This window comes from Notothenia rossii, assembly GCF_949606895.1.
Source record: "Notothenia rossii genome assembly, chromosome: 12".
Lineage (NCBI taxonomy): Eukaryota > Metazoa > Chordata > Actinopteri > Perciformes > Nototheniidae > Notothenia > Notothenia rossii.
Window position 1 is genome coordinate 15,520,958 of NC_136911.1, and position 17,959 is coordinate 15,538,916.

Sequence of the window (17,959 nt, forward strand, 5' to 3'; positions counted from 1 at the left end):
CTATACAATTAAAATAAATGCTTTTATATATTTCTATTAGATATGACTCTTTGGCGTTTCTGTTATTATTAACACTGATTACTAAAATCCTCTGTTATTCCTCATGTTAAAGCCGATATTCCGTGGGGTGTGGGGGGGGGGGGGGGGGGCTCACCTTTTTCATACCTGATGAGTTTGCATCCCTGACTACAGTTGCTTTAGCGTGTAGAAGCTACTAAGCTTACTATTTGATTTGTTTTAGATAGGCACAACATGTTTCATATGCTTGCTGACCTTATTTTCCTGTTCCATATTAAAATAAACCATTTTCTGTTTTATCGCTGAGAAAGAGTAATTTCTTTCGGTCATGGAAAATTAGGTAATGATCAGAAGTCATTGAAAATCATTGGTGAAAAAGTGTATGAACCCTGTATTGTAATAAACAAACCGTCTCGTGCATTTCTACAGCAAATATGATTTTGATACGCTATAAGACGAGAATGCATTTGTTAAATGTTAATAAACCATGGAGATTGTGAGAAGGACACCATTTCTAACAGGAAGCGGTGTGTTGAAGTAGTTTACCAACATTAGGATCTATTCTGTTTTCCACTGCACCTGAATTATCAAAGACTTCTCTTTAAAAGCTATAAAAAAAATGAAATAGTGGAATTTATAAATTAGATGCACCATTGCCTTTTCATATATCAAATAGACCTTGAAATTGTATTTCCAGTGAGAGATGTTATTGATAATATAGAGCCTTTGATTGTGTTTAGGTGGGAAAGGAGGATAGCGGCTTAATGTAGTAAAAACAATCCCCAACACTGTGTCCTCTCAAGCTGTTCCTAAAAGGCCCATCTGTGTTGCAGCACTTCAAAGGTTCTCCAGGTTTATTCTCAAAGAGAGGTAGAAGGTTTTATTTGTGAAATGCGTACAGAAGTGCAGTTTCACTCAAGACAACAACATTAAGCTCCCAGTTTCAGTTTGAGTTATTCACACAGATTTAATAAGGTGGTTTATGTTGTTTCTGCTACGGCATAATGACGGTGTTGCGATAGGGTTAAAAATGGAAAAAAGCTTCAATGCATGAAGGAAAAATGAATCAGAGACATCAATGTGTTTTGTTTCCAATAAGTGTATAATCCAAACCCCAGCTTTGACACTTTAGTATCTCTACTTTGTATTCCCGTGAAATGTATACATACATGTATTGTCCCCTAAGATGAATACAACTTTAGTGATTTCTCTAGCACCACCATGAGGTTTTTTCGTCATGAGTTGAACCTTCAACAAATTGAGTGCTGGGATATTCGCAAGAGATATAATTCAGCTTCAAGCACTGTCGTCTGGCGTAATTTAAATTCTTCCCAAATGTATGGTTGATGACTAATGGTCCGGCTAGCAACCAAGATAAGATCACAAGCTAATGCGCTAGCTCATTAGCTGGGAAAGGTTAATTTTCCCTCTTCAATCACTTTAAATTGAACAATATGGTTTGCAATTGTGAACAAAATGCCAGGGGCAAGTACACAGAACAGTAGAGAGAAAACGAAGAGAAACGCTGGGAGCCATTGTGATTTATAACTAGTGAGTTAGAGCACTAGCTAAATCAGAACAACAACATGTAGCCCTGCCAGAAGTCCTTACATTACGAGGTTGGTGTGTGCTTCTAATCCTTTTATCATTTCTGGCAGTTAACAAAGAGCATCTGCATATAGCTGCCATCCTGCCACTAGTCTAAAGAAAGACAAATAAAAATGGCATCAAAGGCGTCATTGTTCGAATGCCCTGATGTAGGCTACTACTGATTACAGGGGAGTTACACGCACTCTAGTTTGTAGTTGAAGGAGAAACATGGCATTGTTCTATTTTCATCCAGTTTTATCCTTTATTGCCAATTATCTTTTTATGTCAGAAGGAAGAAATATGATATAGGCAGAGCCGTGCCAACTACAAACCAAACACTTGATACAGGACTATGTTGATACCTTAAGTATAAGTGTGCCAGGGTATTACATTATTATTGTCAAGCTTATCTGTACTGCCTGTAATGTAAAGCTCCATTTCCACTCCAGTTTTCAAGTTTAATAGAAACCTCTTGGCGTAAAAAAGGCCAAGGCACAGGTAATACATTGAAGTGTCAAAGAGAGCAGCATTACAAGAAATAGGTGAGTGTTTTGTTGATGCCTGGCAGCTTCAAGTAAAATAGCCATCGTTTAATAAATGACTTGTTCCCTTTTTCTTTTCTTTTTGAACTGGCAGCAATCTGTCTGGCTCTTGGCGTCTTCCTCTCCATCCGATAATGAGGTGCCTCCAAACTCGCCCAGGGGCTTTTTTGTAGCTGCTCTGCCAAATTAGCACTTGTGAACAACTTTTAATTATACTCTCAGGTATGGAAATACACCAGTGGTTGTCTAACAGCATTGGCAGGGCGGGAAAGAGTTGGAATAATAGCTATGTTATGCGATATACAATGGGTTAATTATAGCAAAGTGCTTATGTGCACATTTCCTCATTTATCTTTCAGGTGTATTATTGTTTAAAAGGTGCATAATTTACATTTCTAAACAAGTGGATGCTTGTGTTTTCCCCTGCCAATCTAGCTCTCGATATTGGCTGGTTATTAACAGAACATTAGTGGAGTCAATGATAAATAGCATATCAATAGATAAAGAATGACTGATGATAGTCATTAAAGGTTCTTGACAAGGCTTTGTCATTAGGAGATCTCTCCTATTGATTTTAGAGAGGTCGCTGAATATTAATTATGCCAACGATGATTAAAACATACTGCCAAGCATAATCAAATTGGAATTATAAGTATGTTAGGGAGATTAAATGAAATGGCAGCAACTGGTAAGGAACACCCAGTGTCAAGGTTTAGGGTTCATAGAAATGAATGATTACCTTTAAGGTTGATGGAGATATTGCATACTGAAATAAGTTTTTTTATGCCTTTACAGAAATGATTTTCCGCCTCAGCCCACACCTGAAAATGATCATGGTCAAGCCGTCATGACTAACTCAGCTACCCGTCAGTCACATGTGCTTGGCTGTTAAGAGTGCACTGCCCATGGTGCATTATAGACGTTTGAGCGTGAACACTGCGGTCATAAACCCATGGATCATAAAACTTAAGATTCCCCTTAAATTGAGCCTGTGATTTAATTAAGACGCAAAACTGCAGTCCGCATTAGAACAAAGGAAATTGCTGCTGACTCCAGCGATTCCAGACACTTTTACCGCAGTTGCACTACATTGCCGTTTGTTGTTAAAGTCTGTAATTATATTTAACATTCGGGGGAAGGTTAGGCTGAGTGGGTGTTGTTAAGCAACAGTTGGAGGAACAGGGCACGCTTTGAGAGCAGCTTGAGTTGCAGGAATTTAACCTTATTTGAAATTTCCTTGGCGAGAAAACACATGCTAAAATTAGCATTCCATTGCCACTGGAATGCATGTATCCAGACTCTGTGTCTTATGTCAATCATACTCTGAAAAATAACAATAAGATGTGATTCAATGTTTTGTAAAGAAAGTACCATCACCTGTTTTAATTCTACAATTTTGAATATGCCATTACTTCACCGATATATCATCACCAATGTGTGATTAAGAAAAACCTCTTGTGCAACGACATGTTTTTCTCTTCTCATTCATTCATTTCAGTCCTAATGTGATTTAAAGCTTAGTATAAACCCCTCGTATACCCAGTTTACTTCAAAACTGTATTGGTGGGATGGGTCAGTCTGCTTAGAGGAGCTACTAACCCATCCATGACCACTATATCCAAAATAAATAATGAAGTCATTGTTGTAGCTTTTCAGCCCACATGTTAACTTCTTGAGTCACTCGTGTTCCTCATCACTGTCAAATTCAGCAACTGTGGGTTTTTTAAGAGCTTTAAAATTCTAATATATACCACCAATGGGTTGTTGGAGTCAAGTGTTTTTTTGTTGTTGAATTGTTGTGTTAATTCAGATGGTTGTTTGCAAAATGCAATGTTATAAGTGTACACCACTACACTTTATTTAAAATGTTCATTTTAGACAAAGTGAGGGGAATACAAATGACTGAGTTGTAGTCATTTTAATTACTTATATTGATAGAGCAATTTGGATTAAATTATGTTAAGTGCAAATAACACAATCCTACAACATAAATGGAACTAATTTGTGTTAAGTAATTACAACCTAACTGTGTTAGGTAAATCAGTGCAAACTTTAAGTAAATACAACATAATTGTGTTAAGCAAATACAACATAACTGTATGATGTAGCATTTAATTAAGATACTTTGGTAAGATTTACTTAAATGCAAGAAGTAAATATTAGTTTACTAGTCTGTTTCCTTGTTACGTGCAACCGGTTGACATAACTGGATTAAGTAAATCTAACATTTGATTTCTTTGAGTTTAGTACAGTAAAGTTTAAATACAGATTATTTCAGTTCATCGAAATGCTGCACCTTAAAGGAGACCTATCATCCTATATTTGAATAATATATTGTAGGGCCATACCTATATAAAAGTATATTTATAAGTTTTCTTTTTCAAAATACCAAACAGATCATGCATTTTAGCCATGCCTCATTTCGCTCCATTTTGCTCTCCTCCACCCTGTCTTTGCATGCGCTGCAGCTGACTACGCCCCCCCTGCAAAGGAGGGGGCCGAGTTACGCGTCATGTTACCATGTTGTTACCATGCCACGGCAACCTCTCATTCCCGTGATTGGCGCAGAGTTGGCCATATAGGCGGAGCTCCTCGTCACTGACGTCAGACTATTTTCAAATCTGTATCAGTCTGTATCAAATCCGTTAAAGCCCAGTTTTTAGAGATTTTGGGTATGGAGGAAAAGAGAGAAGGTTGTGTTTTCTGACACTTGGTGAGTTCCCTGACACACCGGGGACACATATTCATGTATAAAAGATGTACAAAGGTGAATTTAGCATGATAGGTCCCCTTTAATGTTTATTTTATTATGTATTTATTTGAGTGAATACATTATTCACAGTTTAATAATAATAAAAAAATATATATATATATTTTATGTTTTGTGATCATTTTTTCTGCTGTACCGAAAACGTAACGAACCGTGACCTAAAAACCGAGGTACGTACCGAACCAAAATGTTTGTGAACCGTTACACCCTTACCTCCTAGAGCAGCATTGTGTTATTTTTAACTAAATATCTTTCGGAGGGGCGTGGGGAGTGGCTCCTTATATTCATCTAAAGTAACAGACAGAGAATCAGCACTTTTGAAACAGGGCTGAAACAGAGGGGATTATGGGATGCCACAATGCATGATTTGTTTGGTATTTTGAGCCAAACACTTCAGAGGCATGTGTGTATATATTTGAGACTTATAATATATTGAGGGAAAAAAGTATATTAGGGGACCTTTAAGTTTAATATTGTAATAGTAAATGGAACTTTCAGAAAAAGTAGAGAGTAGTTGAAACTTTACAGAATCAAAAAGGAAACTGTCTCTCTTTCTACCTTTGTGGAAAGTTACACTATTCTCTTATCGTCCTCAGTATGCAGAACTATATCTAACAGTGGGAAGCATCCTCCCTCCTCAAAGATCAAACAGGATGCTTCCATTCCTCTATTCTTCCTTCTGTCAGAAGGGCAGAGCCTGCCTCTACGCCTCTTTATCTCCCCCCGCAGCCACCCAGACGAGGCGATGGGCTGTGTCTGTTGACAAATGCTTCACTTGTTACAGATAACAGAAACATGTAAACAGGAAATGGCCAGTGGGCACGTCATTCAAATGTTTGAAAACGTTGATTCCTTCACTGTGATCTATTAGCGTTATCCAGTCAACAAGGAATAAAACAAAATTCAATTTTAAAAATCAATTATTATGCAAGTGTATTATCTAGTAAAATACTTCAATAATATATCCTTGGGGTTTTTAACTGTTGGTCATTCAAAACAGGAAAGTTGAAAATGAGCTTTTGAAAGTGTGATGAACATCTGTCATTATCTTCTGAATTTAAACAATTATGTAATTTAAAGAAAATAAGGAACAAAAAGACAAAAGCAACCATATGTCAGCGCAGTTATTGAATCCAGATAGTTTTTTTCATTTTGTATTAATCGGGAGAAATATAAATAAACAATAGAGAATGCAATTCCTGAAATTGCTAGTGGGAATGCTTTATGCTGAAAAGCTGACGCTAAACTGCTATGCTGAAATGTAATGTGTAAGAAGAAAGTGAAGAATTTAGATTGAAATGATACATGAACACTGGGGGCTTGAATGTGTGATGAGAGAGGAAAAGAAAGTAAAAAGGCTTGGAAAAGCAGGAGAATATTTGAAGTGCAAACTTTTGAACTAACTTAATGGTGAATGATCCGTGGCCATGGCAACAGCATTTGGCGACACCCCATAATACGCTTAGATGCGTTGATGGCTGCATCGTTACCAAACCTGTGAAGTTTTGGGGCGTTTGGAGCATTTTCACTGAAGTTATAAGAAAACCGTGTTTCATGGTGGGCATTGCGTTGCCATGGCAACGGCATTTGAAGAAATCTCAAAACTGTCCCGTAGATGTCTTCCCGGCTGGATTGTTAGCACACTGCTATCTGAAGTCTGCTGCTCTGAGCATGTCAGTTGGAGTGATGATATCATTGTGTTCCATTACACAGGTGTTTATATTTGAGCTAACGAGGTGTGCAGAGATCACAGGTTTCTATTGTTCTGAATGAGATAAACCTCTTACATGTGAACGTTTTTTGGAAGAGCCGTAACAAATATTTGTGAAATTTCAAAACGTGAAACATGTCAAGGAAGTTGAGTATCTGAAGTGTAATTTGTGTGTACCTTCGGGTTAATAATGTGGCCTTTTTGGCAGTTTAACTAAAGGTGTGCGGCTGCTGCCGTGAGGAAATATCAGCCTGAAATTACAATGGGCTTTAATGGAGGCATGTTGGAGGTTCTTTTCACTTCATGCCCTCAAGAGGCATTTTGTTGAATTATTTTTTGCTTAATTATTTGTCATTTTTCAAGCTACGAGATGTTTTCCTACGTTTGTCATGTAAAATTATGTCTCAGGAATGTAGCGTTTGGGAATTATGGCAGTTTTTAAAAAATATATGAAGGCAAATTTCAAGATTTTCTAACTGTTAGGGATTAATTTTGTCTTTACTCCTAGACATTTACGACCATCCCTGCTTCTAATCTCCCGTAAGGAATGTGATAATGGAGTCGTATGTTGATACTACCAGGTTTTATGGCCTGACCTGGCGGGCACAAGGGGGGTTTTACGACTGTGAGAACGCTGGCTTTCTAAGCTCCACAGATGTGAGAGACATCTCCTGTGTCTGCAGATGTTTACGCCCATCCCCAATATGTGGATTTGACTCTCTGTAAACTAGTTAAAGGGTCTACCAAGATGCGAGGCTGATCAGAATTGACATGACAACCCACCCGTGCAGTCAGAACCTTTTGCTGCTGTGACTTGTGATATGAATTCTCCGGCCGCTGATTTGTAATAAACATCATTGTTTGACATCAAAGTTCCAACTCTCCTCGTGTCTCTCTTACCTCATTCACACCAACGCAACTCCGGTTCAAGCTCCGTGCTAGAGCTTTTCAGGATCAGAACCGGTTCTTCGGTTTAGCTCCGGCTCTTTTCACACTGCCCAGAGTCCGACTGGTGCTGCGTCATTTCGTCATCGTTTGCGTCATCGTTTGCGTCATGACGTAACCGTTTACGTCATGACGTAACCGTTTGCGTCATGACGTAACCGTTTGCGTCATGACGTAACCGTTTGCGTGCCTGCTTCACAAAGCCAAACCGCGCGGAAACCCCTCACAGCTGACACCGACGACAACAACAATGGCCGATTGTGCTCCAGCTTCTTCTGTACCTCTTCGGAAGACCAGATGCCCAGTAGGTAGCTGGTATCTTCAGTGGACCGCTGCTGCTTGTTAAGTTTCTCCATCGTTGTGTACAAACTGGATAAAACGCCGGCTTTTTGTTGTTGTTCAGGAGTTGATCCCTCCAAGAGGCTGCGCCGCTGCGGTGTGAAGAGTGTGAAGAGAGGAAAACCCGGTGCTTTTCAAGCTCCAGCTCCGAACCGGCCCTGAAACACCGTTGGTGTGAATGAGATATGAGTCCTGACTAGGGATGGGTACCAAGAACCGGTACTAAGTCAATACCGGTACCTGATTGGACGGTATCGGTATACCGTTAAGCCGCTGGACAAACGGTGCTGCTATCCGTATATGTGTTACGTCTACTTCCTTAGTTTAACTTTAAACCATTCTGGTTGGTTGGGAACCCTCATCCCGTGTGATGTATCCGGTTTGAGACCCCTCTGATTGGCCACTGTAAATGCCACTCGCCATCTCTCTCAACAAAGCTCTTATTATTGTTGTGAGACTCCCGCAGGCATGGCGGACAGAGCGAAGCGATCGAAGGTCTGGGTGCACTTTAAAAAACATTGGTGGTGATAGTGCAAGGTGCAATCTATGTACTCAATTAGTTGCTTGTAAAGGGGGTAACACAAGCAACTTAATCAAGCATTTGCAAACGAGACACTCATTGAATCTAAAATGGTGCTAGCAATACTGCTAGTGCTAATAGTGCTAGCAGGCTTCAGCCGCGCCGTGTGTAAATGTAACCTGAGCGAAGGCTCGCAGGCAGGTTAGCTGCTGTGCACGGGTAATATGTTTTGTTTACCTGAGTGCAGTCTTGCAGGAACATCGCCTTGTCTTTTTTTAGTTTATTAACACTGACAGTGTATTAATGTGAGCTCCTACACTTATAATAATTTGGCCTTTCATTTAATGCTTTATAAACCAGTTAAACTTACAGATGTCATTGTGAATTGGAAAACTGCGTTTAAATGTTGTTAAAGGTCAAGGTTTCAGCAATTGTTGGTCGTTTACTAGGAATTGACATATTTTAAGCTCAAATACGTTGTTCTATGTTTAAACCTTTAGACACATTTTGACGTGTTTTAGTTCAGCACATCCTTTATTTTGTGTTGATTTAAAAGTACAATCCAGAATAATATACGTACTCGTCTTTATCTTTTTGCCATCTTAGCCTTTTGACCAATTTCTTCATATCACAGTTTTGCATGATGTCACTGTAGGACAATGTTTTAAGGATCTCTTGTCGAGCTAGGTTGTCAGTTTGAAATGTCTGGATGAAGATGTAAATGATTTACAAATGTTGAAAACATTTTTTTTTAAATGCCTCTTTTCATCCTCTGTCTGAGGGAGAACCCCAAAAAGCATGATAGGGCGAGCCAGGCCCCTTTAAGTTATTTCATTTATTTGTGTCTGCTTCTGAGAAGCTAATGTATAAGTTATACAGTTATTTATGCAAGAAAATTACAATACAATTACTGTTTAATCTTCACATCTTGTATTCATGTCTATAATTTTGAGCACCAAATTATTGAAAAGTATCAATAAGAGTATCGAAAAATACCGTTACCGGTATCGATAAAATCCTAACGATACCCATCCCTAGTCCTGACTCTCCATTGCTGCAGAAGTTTCCCTTACACTACCCTCTAGCTGTGACATCACGCACTCTAGTTAATGTTAAAATCAAAAGAAAACCTCTTTAACAAGGTCTGAACAATGTTTAATATCTCTAAAAGTAAGAATGAACAGTTAGCAGTTGAAGTCGCATGAAGATTTGTTAAAAATGGGATGAATTATGGGATGTATCTCTGAAATTATGAAAGTTATGAATGAGAAAAGTAATAGCCATCGATTCCTGACCGAGCTGAACGTTTTGATGTTTCAACGGAGTTTCTGCAACGTTCAATGCGGGAGGAGAAGAGGGCCAAAATACCGGCGGAATAATAATGAACTTTTCGTGTGTAGAATAACGTACTGTACTGTAGTTGGAATGCTGTTATCAGCATTCCAACAAAAATATTGCAATACGCTAGTTTCAAATGCATCCAGGAAGCATTCTAGACAGAATAAAAGAGTGTGGTGAGAAGACGCACACTAGTCAGTCAGATGGTCAAAAAGTGTAACTGCTTCCATTTCTCCCAGACACATATGTAATCTTTACTCCCCCCCACCCCCCAAGTGTAATTACATCTGATGGCAGTCCATACAGAGTTTCTCCCATCTGTCCCCTGTGGTGTCTGCAGCTGAAGTTAATATGAAAGGACGCTTATTGTGTTCCGAGCTACATGGATTACAGGAAAATAACGTTGCTTCAGCAATTTCAACACATACAATCATGCAGGAGGTAGTTGTTATGAATAAGGTGAGTAAAATGAAGACAATGTTTTATAAAACAACTTTAAATACATGCTTTTAACCAATGAATGCAATATGTGCATTGTTTCTTGATAGCTGTAGGTTTGCAAGCAACATTTCTTAACTGCATTATTTTTTTTATTATCACAAACCTCTGGACAGGAGTATTACAATGATTTGCAGGTAGCCCAGAAACATTAAGACGGATTACAGTGATCTGGTACATAAAAACACAGCCATACAAACAGGGCAGACTTACATTACGTCTCATACACCTTAAAAGTGGGGTAAATCTATATTAACTTGTCCCCATGAGTCGCACACTACAGGATTAATTCAGGGATTTCAGTCATATGAGTGAAATGTAAATAAGCTCTTTGCTATTCCATTAGAAAATCCCCTGGGTAGCCTTTACATTTCAAACATATATGTTGCTTTGTGTGTTAGTCCTGGGCAATACTATGTCATGTGATTATAGGAAAGGTGGCCACAGCACCGTCTGCCATTTATTGATGCATTACATGAGAAACAAAGTAATGGCATTGTTATAGTAAAAAGCTCGGGAGCACATTGGGTTGTTAATGGAGATTATGATTGTAGGAAGAATGCAAGCATAAGAATGACAGCAGCAAAGCATATTAACCTTCATTAGTGGGTTCTGAGCAACCTTTCCTCTCCGACTTGCATGTTGTCATTTGATTCCTAACGACGAGTGTGGCTATCTGAAATGTGCAGCCTTTTCATTGAGAAATTACATTATTATTCAAATCCCAAATATTTTCTGAAGGAAATGTTATTCCACCCATTGCACACCACCCGCTGCTCTGCACCAAACAGCAAACATACAAAATTAGCAAAGTAAACATAGCTGGTACACATATTGGAACATTTAGCAGCGAGATAGCTAATGATTTCCCTCAGAAGTATGTTGAGAACAATAACAGAGACACAAGAAAAGTGAATATTGGAGTTGCTTACATTAAGTGGACAAAACGCAACTTAAATGAATACAATTGTAGCGGTGTACACAATAAATCTATCCCTATCTATAGTAGGTTAAATTGCATATACATATGTGTGTATATATATATATATATATATTTTGGTGCTTGTGCTAACCTTTCACCCTTACCATTTACCTTCGACTTAGTAAAATATGAAGACAGAGTTGGTATATGTTGACGTACAGTAGGCAGATCATTGTGTTTTTTGCCCTCTTGTTGTCTCTGCACATACATTTCATTCATTCCCAACACAGGAAAGTGAGTGATGTAAATCTGAATAAATGCACCCACTGCAGAAAGAATGAAGCTTAATGTCACATCGTATTCAGATATGCGGGCAAAAGAGTTGTGAATGTATTTTCCCTGTGATGCAATAGCGATGAAACATCGCCAGTCGTGGCAGTGGTGGGTGGTTGACAGTTATGCCCATATTGACGTATGGCGCCATTAAGAACAAAAGCTCCACTCTGCGAGAAGAGGCACGACAACAGTATCGCCACCGATCTGACAGGAGCAAACATCTTTCTAGTGTCATCTCTGACCTCTATATCTCTTAGCTCAAGATAGATGCATTTGTATGCCTGGCTTCAGGCTCTAATAGTCCATTGATTCATTTGCAATATGGCCCACAGTCAGCCAGGTCTCTGATTATTTATTTTCCTCTCCCAAACACTCTCCCCTCTCTCTCTCTCATCTGTCTTATTAAAATGCAATGGCAAACAAAACCCCAGTCTCCTTCTATCTGATGGCAAAGAGAAAAACAATTTTAAGGGATTCGCGACGGTTTATAACCCATGGCTCCAAGAGGAGAAAACACTCAGAGGTCTAAGATGAGATAGACCTCCAAATCAACCACTACCGCCAGAGGATTCCTCACATTGATGCTGGTGCTGATTGACAGAACTCAATTCTTTTTCAGTGACTGTCAAATAGAGCTAAACTTGACCGCCTGCTTAGGTAGTCGAGCCTTTATACCACACTGAGGTGAAGTTTAAGGCTGTCTACAATACAAATGTGAGGGGGAAGAACATCGTTTCCATATAGAAGTCTGTGCATACAAACTTCTGCTGAATATGTGCCCATTGAAGTGTTTTAATTTCAGTAATAACATTGCTGGCATCCTCTTTATTTGTCATATGGAATCATTTTCAACCAAGGTCATTTTTGCTTTTTCGTGGAATTTTTATTATTTATATACGCCTGGCATGTAATCAGAAATTCTTAAACATATATGGCTTTTCCAGACTGTACTTTTGCAGCTGGTGGTAAAGTGTGGCCTCCTTACATTTTAAGGGGGATATAGCTGACCACAATGTTTGGGGCACGCCCTGGCAGTCCTGAAATGACAGAGGAGGGATACGTGTGTTCCTAATGCCCATCTATCAGTGAGGGAGCTCACTGGAGGGAGGAAAAGTCAACTTAATTGAAACCTTTAATTCTGCAAACAGGAAGAGTTAGAATGGATGTGGCAGCACTGGCTTGAAAGTCTGCCCTTTATATAAAGTCAGGAGAGGTGTGAGGAGGAGAGGAACTTCATCATGTAGCTTCGGGGACACTAGCTGTAAAGAACAATCAAGTCAAGATTTTGAATAATTCAGGCAGGAAAAGTAAGTCCAAGTTGATAAGGACTTTTCATTAATCGAGTGTTTGTTGAAGTCTTTTCTTTTCTACCAAACAATTTAAAGTCTAAATACACAGGTTCTTGGCAAAAATTCCAAAATCCCTTTAATAAACCTGTGGCTTATTTAACACGGCTTAACTTACAAATGTAAATAATATTAACTTTTAAAAACATTGCATAAGAACAAATAACTCACTTAAAGCATATTATATTCCACAGAAATCTAATAAATTGGTAAGAAGAAGTTTCTGTCCTGATTGTATGTAAAGCATCTTTGAGCATTAAGGAGAGCGCTATACAAATTATTATTATAAGTACATTTCTCTTGCAGGTTTAGGGTTCATCATTTGAAGCTGATTGAAATGGGCAGTATTTGACAAAATAACAATTGTACCTTATAATGGCACTTACGGAAATGTCATTAGATCAAATGTATTACAACAATCTGTTGAATAATATTTAAGATATTGTAATAACAGCAAAATACAAATTACATTTCAGAGTGGCGCAAAACTCAAGAGATCATCACAGTCCTTTTAAAATCATCCTCTGGGTAGCATGGAAGTGCTGGATGAACGTCAGACAATGCTATCCATACCGCCATTATGGTTAAAAATAGGTTGTTTGAGGAATAGCAGGGTCTCAAGGGGCCCACGGTTTAATACAGCTGGGTCTCTTAATGTGTATTCATATGTGTATTATTGCTTTGTAACTTGTTCCCAAATGTATTGCAACCAGCAGAATTGCTTTGCAAAAGTAGGTTTTATGGGGGGGGGGTTGCATGCCAGGCATTTCATCCACATGTAATACTTCCAGGTTGCGCATCAACAAAATAATAAACAAAAATAGATCACCATTTCTACAAAGAAGCATCTGATGTTTTGAAATGCAGATGTTTGCTGTTGGCAACAAAGCAATAGATACTGCAGAAAAGCTTTTTGAAGGTGGTTTAATTCTCTGTGGGGAGTATTATGAATAATATTTAAGCATAGCAAATGAAATGCTGGTTTTTGCATTACATTCTTTTGATTACTATTTAAATATGTTGATAACACGAATACAATACATCCTTTGAAACACTTCACTGCCCACAATTTAACTGTTAGTGATTATGAGCAGATTATGCTGAGTAATAACCCTGTCAAATAAACCTGACGATATTATGCAGTGTGCAAAGGACAGGGGCAAAGTAATACATGTATTCCAATAGGCCATGCATAGGATTTTTTTGTATGTATGTATGCATGCATGTATGTATGTATGTATGTATGTATGTATGTATGTATGTGTGTGTGTGTGTGTGTGTGTGTGTGTGTGTTATATGACCCCTGTAAGAGAATCGGTTAATGCAGTCCCTGTGAACCCGTCAGAGATGGTTAAGTTGGCCGAACACGCCCACAGCAGAATCTTCCCCTGAGGCTAGCAGTGAATTACAAGAGAAAAGACAACAACAAGCTAAGGGTGAGACCGGAGAACTTGTATGTTGCACATGTGTTTAATTACTTATTCCAAGTCTGCCAACATGTCTCCTTTCATAAACAAGGTCAAAAGGGTCAAAGCATACAGAGATAAGCCTTTTGTCACAATGAATTTATGCAATTATTATATACAGTAAGTTTACTGCATAAGTTGAAGGTTCCCACCCATGGGTTAACAGCTCACCACTATGGGGAAGACATTATTTACATATGTTATATCATTAAAATGGTGTCTGTCTGTATGTAACTAATTAAATGTTTATACACCAGCCTTTACTTATGGGTCAACTTGAGGTATAGTTGACGACAACCAGTTAGTAAATGTTTATATATTGTTTATGTATGCTAAATAGTGGGGCTAAAGTAAAGTGGTACTTACACGTGTTAACACGGTAAAGAACCTAAGTACTCCATATTACCAAATACACACATTAAAATAAATATACCATTTGACCATGTCCTTCCTTTTATCTGAACCAACGCCCCAAACAAGTGTCAAAATATCACTAAACATAACTGTTGGAAATCTATGTTAGAGATTAAATATGTTTAATAATGGTTGGTTAAGGTTTACATTGGTTAACATTAACAGCTTGGTGAAGGTTATGGAAATATAGTGATATGGGTTCAAACTTAAATCGTCCAGATACGATAAAGAACATGGTAACGGTTCGGGCAGCTACCCATTTTCCGTCTGTCGGAGATGTAAAAGTTACGCTCATCTCTTATCTCTGTTAAAGGAGCCTATCTTTACCATTCATCAATCCATCCAAGTTTATTACCTGTATGTCATCATAATCACTGGAATCACTGGAGAGTTTTGTAGGCTTGTACTATTGCAGTATACCAGGTTATTAAGAAATCCAGAAGTATGATTTACATTATTGTCATAATACAGACACACCTCTTTCTGTGATGTGGTATTGATGTGATGTACTGCAAAAAGAAAAGGCTCACTTAAGGTGGACTAGCGTTCAAGGTTCACCAGCTCCATTTACTGACAAGCTGGAGAGGTTCAAAGGCCTGCAACCCAGTACTGAAACGGCTAAGAACAGCAAATCAACAGCGCCATAGTTATCCAAGTTAGTTAAGTATGGGTTTTCGGAGCAGAAATGATATACAATACGTACTGAATATATACCATTCTTTGCATACCACCGTTTCATTAAGAGGCCGTACTGTGTATCACAGGAACCATAAAGTTGTACCAAATTCAAGGCGTGGTTAGCTTCAATTGTATTTCTGAATGTTCAGTGGTTCGGTCAACAGGTAATAAAAAGCATGGACACAAAAACTCAATGAAAAAAAGAAATCCTGAAATATAAAATCACCTGCTGAAAAAAGCTGAAAGCTGAAAGCTGAAAGTAGCTGTAGCATTTTGTTATCAGTCTGGTTGCCAGACTGAATTACCGCTCCCCCTCAGAGGCATGCCGCCTCAGGCAAATTAGGTCTCCAGGACGGTGTTATGGAACACAATAGACACAATACATCCATCACTGTAGGCGCCTACTCCATATCCAAATTGCAAAAGTGAAGCCACAGCAAGAGACACCTGTTGCTAAGGCCACTGTCCTGCCTTGCAGAGAGCTTACATGAAAGTATTTGAGAAACAAAGTAAAAGTACTAACAGGAAGAACCACATCCACCTGGGGCTTACTGGGACATCCGGCTCCCAACGGATTCTTCACCGCCACCGGCATATTATCTCTTAGTAAATTCTCTCGTGTCCAACAACAGGGGTTAACACTCCTCAGGCTTTTCTGAGCGTGTGTCTGCACACGTAAAAGGAGGCTTTAACACTGTGGATAATTTATTGTGAACAGTTTAAAAAAAGAGAGGGCAGTACATTTAGAGGACAGTATAGTCTATAGCCATTTATCAAAAGCTACACCTGACTGCTCTGCCAGACCTTCCATTAACATTAGCCTCTAGCTCAATCCTGTCAAGCATCTTGTTGGATTGTAAGCCTTACAATTGTTTAGGTTTCGGAGCCCTGCTGAGGGTTATAATTACTTAGGCATCATCTCCACAGGAGGTAAATGGGAAATAACTGAAGGTTAAATGTGGTTTCACATGTCTGTGCTAAAAAGTAGGAGATAATAGGATGCCAATATGAAGATTGTTTAGAAATGTATTATTCAACATCCTCAATTACTAATCACTTTCTAACAAGGCTGAGTGAATTCCCAACCCAGTCTCATAAAAAAACGTGTAATAACTACATTGGTCCACAACGTAGGACGTAGTATTTCTACAAAAACGCCTCTGAAATTGTAAGATCCCTACGTTTTTTTTCACCATTAATTCCAATGGCTGGCGTCTATGTCACGTGATCTTCAAATTTCTCCCTGCAGAAAAAAAAACATGGCCGAACTTCGTTTTATTCTCGGCGGAAAATGCCTATTTTAAGGTTAGTTTGGCCATTAAAATGCGTTTCGATGTCATTTGATGCGAGAAATATGAGTTGTTATTTCAGATTATGTGTGCAGTGGATGTACATGATCTTTAGTTTGCTAGTTATTACAAAGATTACTTCAGGAAATTGTGTCTATACAACGTTTTCATTGCTACCAAGGTGGTTGCTAGGGACGCTGCTATCGATATTATTTCTGCTATGTTGTGTAACTGTTTAATGGTGTTATCTTTATTGCTACCCCCTTCCCCGTCAATTTATAGTGTTGGTCCACAGCGCAAACGTATTAGTTTAACAAAATCCGCATCTAAAATTGTGGCATAGATATGTTATTTTCCCCTGTGCAATTCTCTATTTACTCAACAATAACACATAATTATCCTTGTGTTTGATTAATAAACACAAGTTGGAGTCCGTCAGGAACGAGGGTTCATGTGTAAACATAACCTAAAACACAGAGCCCTGCACATCCCTAATATAAACAATCTGGATGGAATCAAACCTATGAAACTGTTATCTGCAACAAACGCTATTGTTACGGTGAGTGAAGCAAGCAGGACCCAAATGCAGATAACACTGATATTACCTTTATTTCAAGGATAATAATATAATTTGGACAAACAGAAAACTCCCCGGTGAACTCTGTCACCAACAAAAGACGAACCAACACTGAACACAGGAAGAGACATGACTAAATACAGGGAGGGGTAATCACGAGACGAGAAACAGCCGGGCAGGGGAGGAGAAACACAAGGGCAACAGGTGAACACAATCAGACAATTAGACACCAGGGAAACTAACGACAGGGAGGAAAAACACAGGGAGAGGGACCAGACAATACACAAGGAGGAAAACATGACAGGGAGAACCGAACAGCAAAATAAACTCAATACAAGACATACAAAACTAAAAACGTGACATAACACAAGAATATGTTGTTCCCAACATTCATTAAAATGTTCCATATCAAGGAACTTACTGTCACAGATATCAAATTCATCCCCTGAAAAATGAAAGCTTTTACTCACAGAATTAATTCGCTTCCAGTGGTGGATTATAACTTTGGATGGCTTTACTTTTCAGCAGTGAATTGCAACGAAATACTCAAATGAAACAATGTAGGGGATCTCAAAGTATCGTTGTTTTATTGACATGATGCCCATGCTGTTGTAGAGACACAAGTCACGGGGAAAGTTAGTTATTACATATCTGTGGTGT

The 17,959-nt window shown here is 38.6% G+C and overlaps 1 long non-coding RNA gene across 3 annotated transcripts in view; it reads right to left on the reverse strand.

The window, feature by feature from the left end:
- Nucleotides 1-17,959, reverse strand: part of LOC307025938 — a 59,791-nt gene that overhangs the window by 20,723 nt on the left and 21,109 nt on the right. The window lies entirely within an intron of this gene.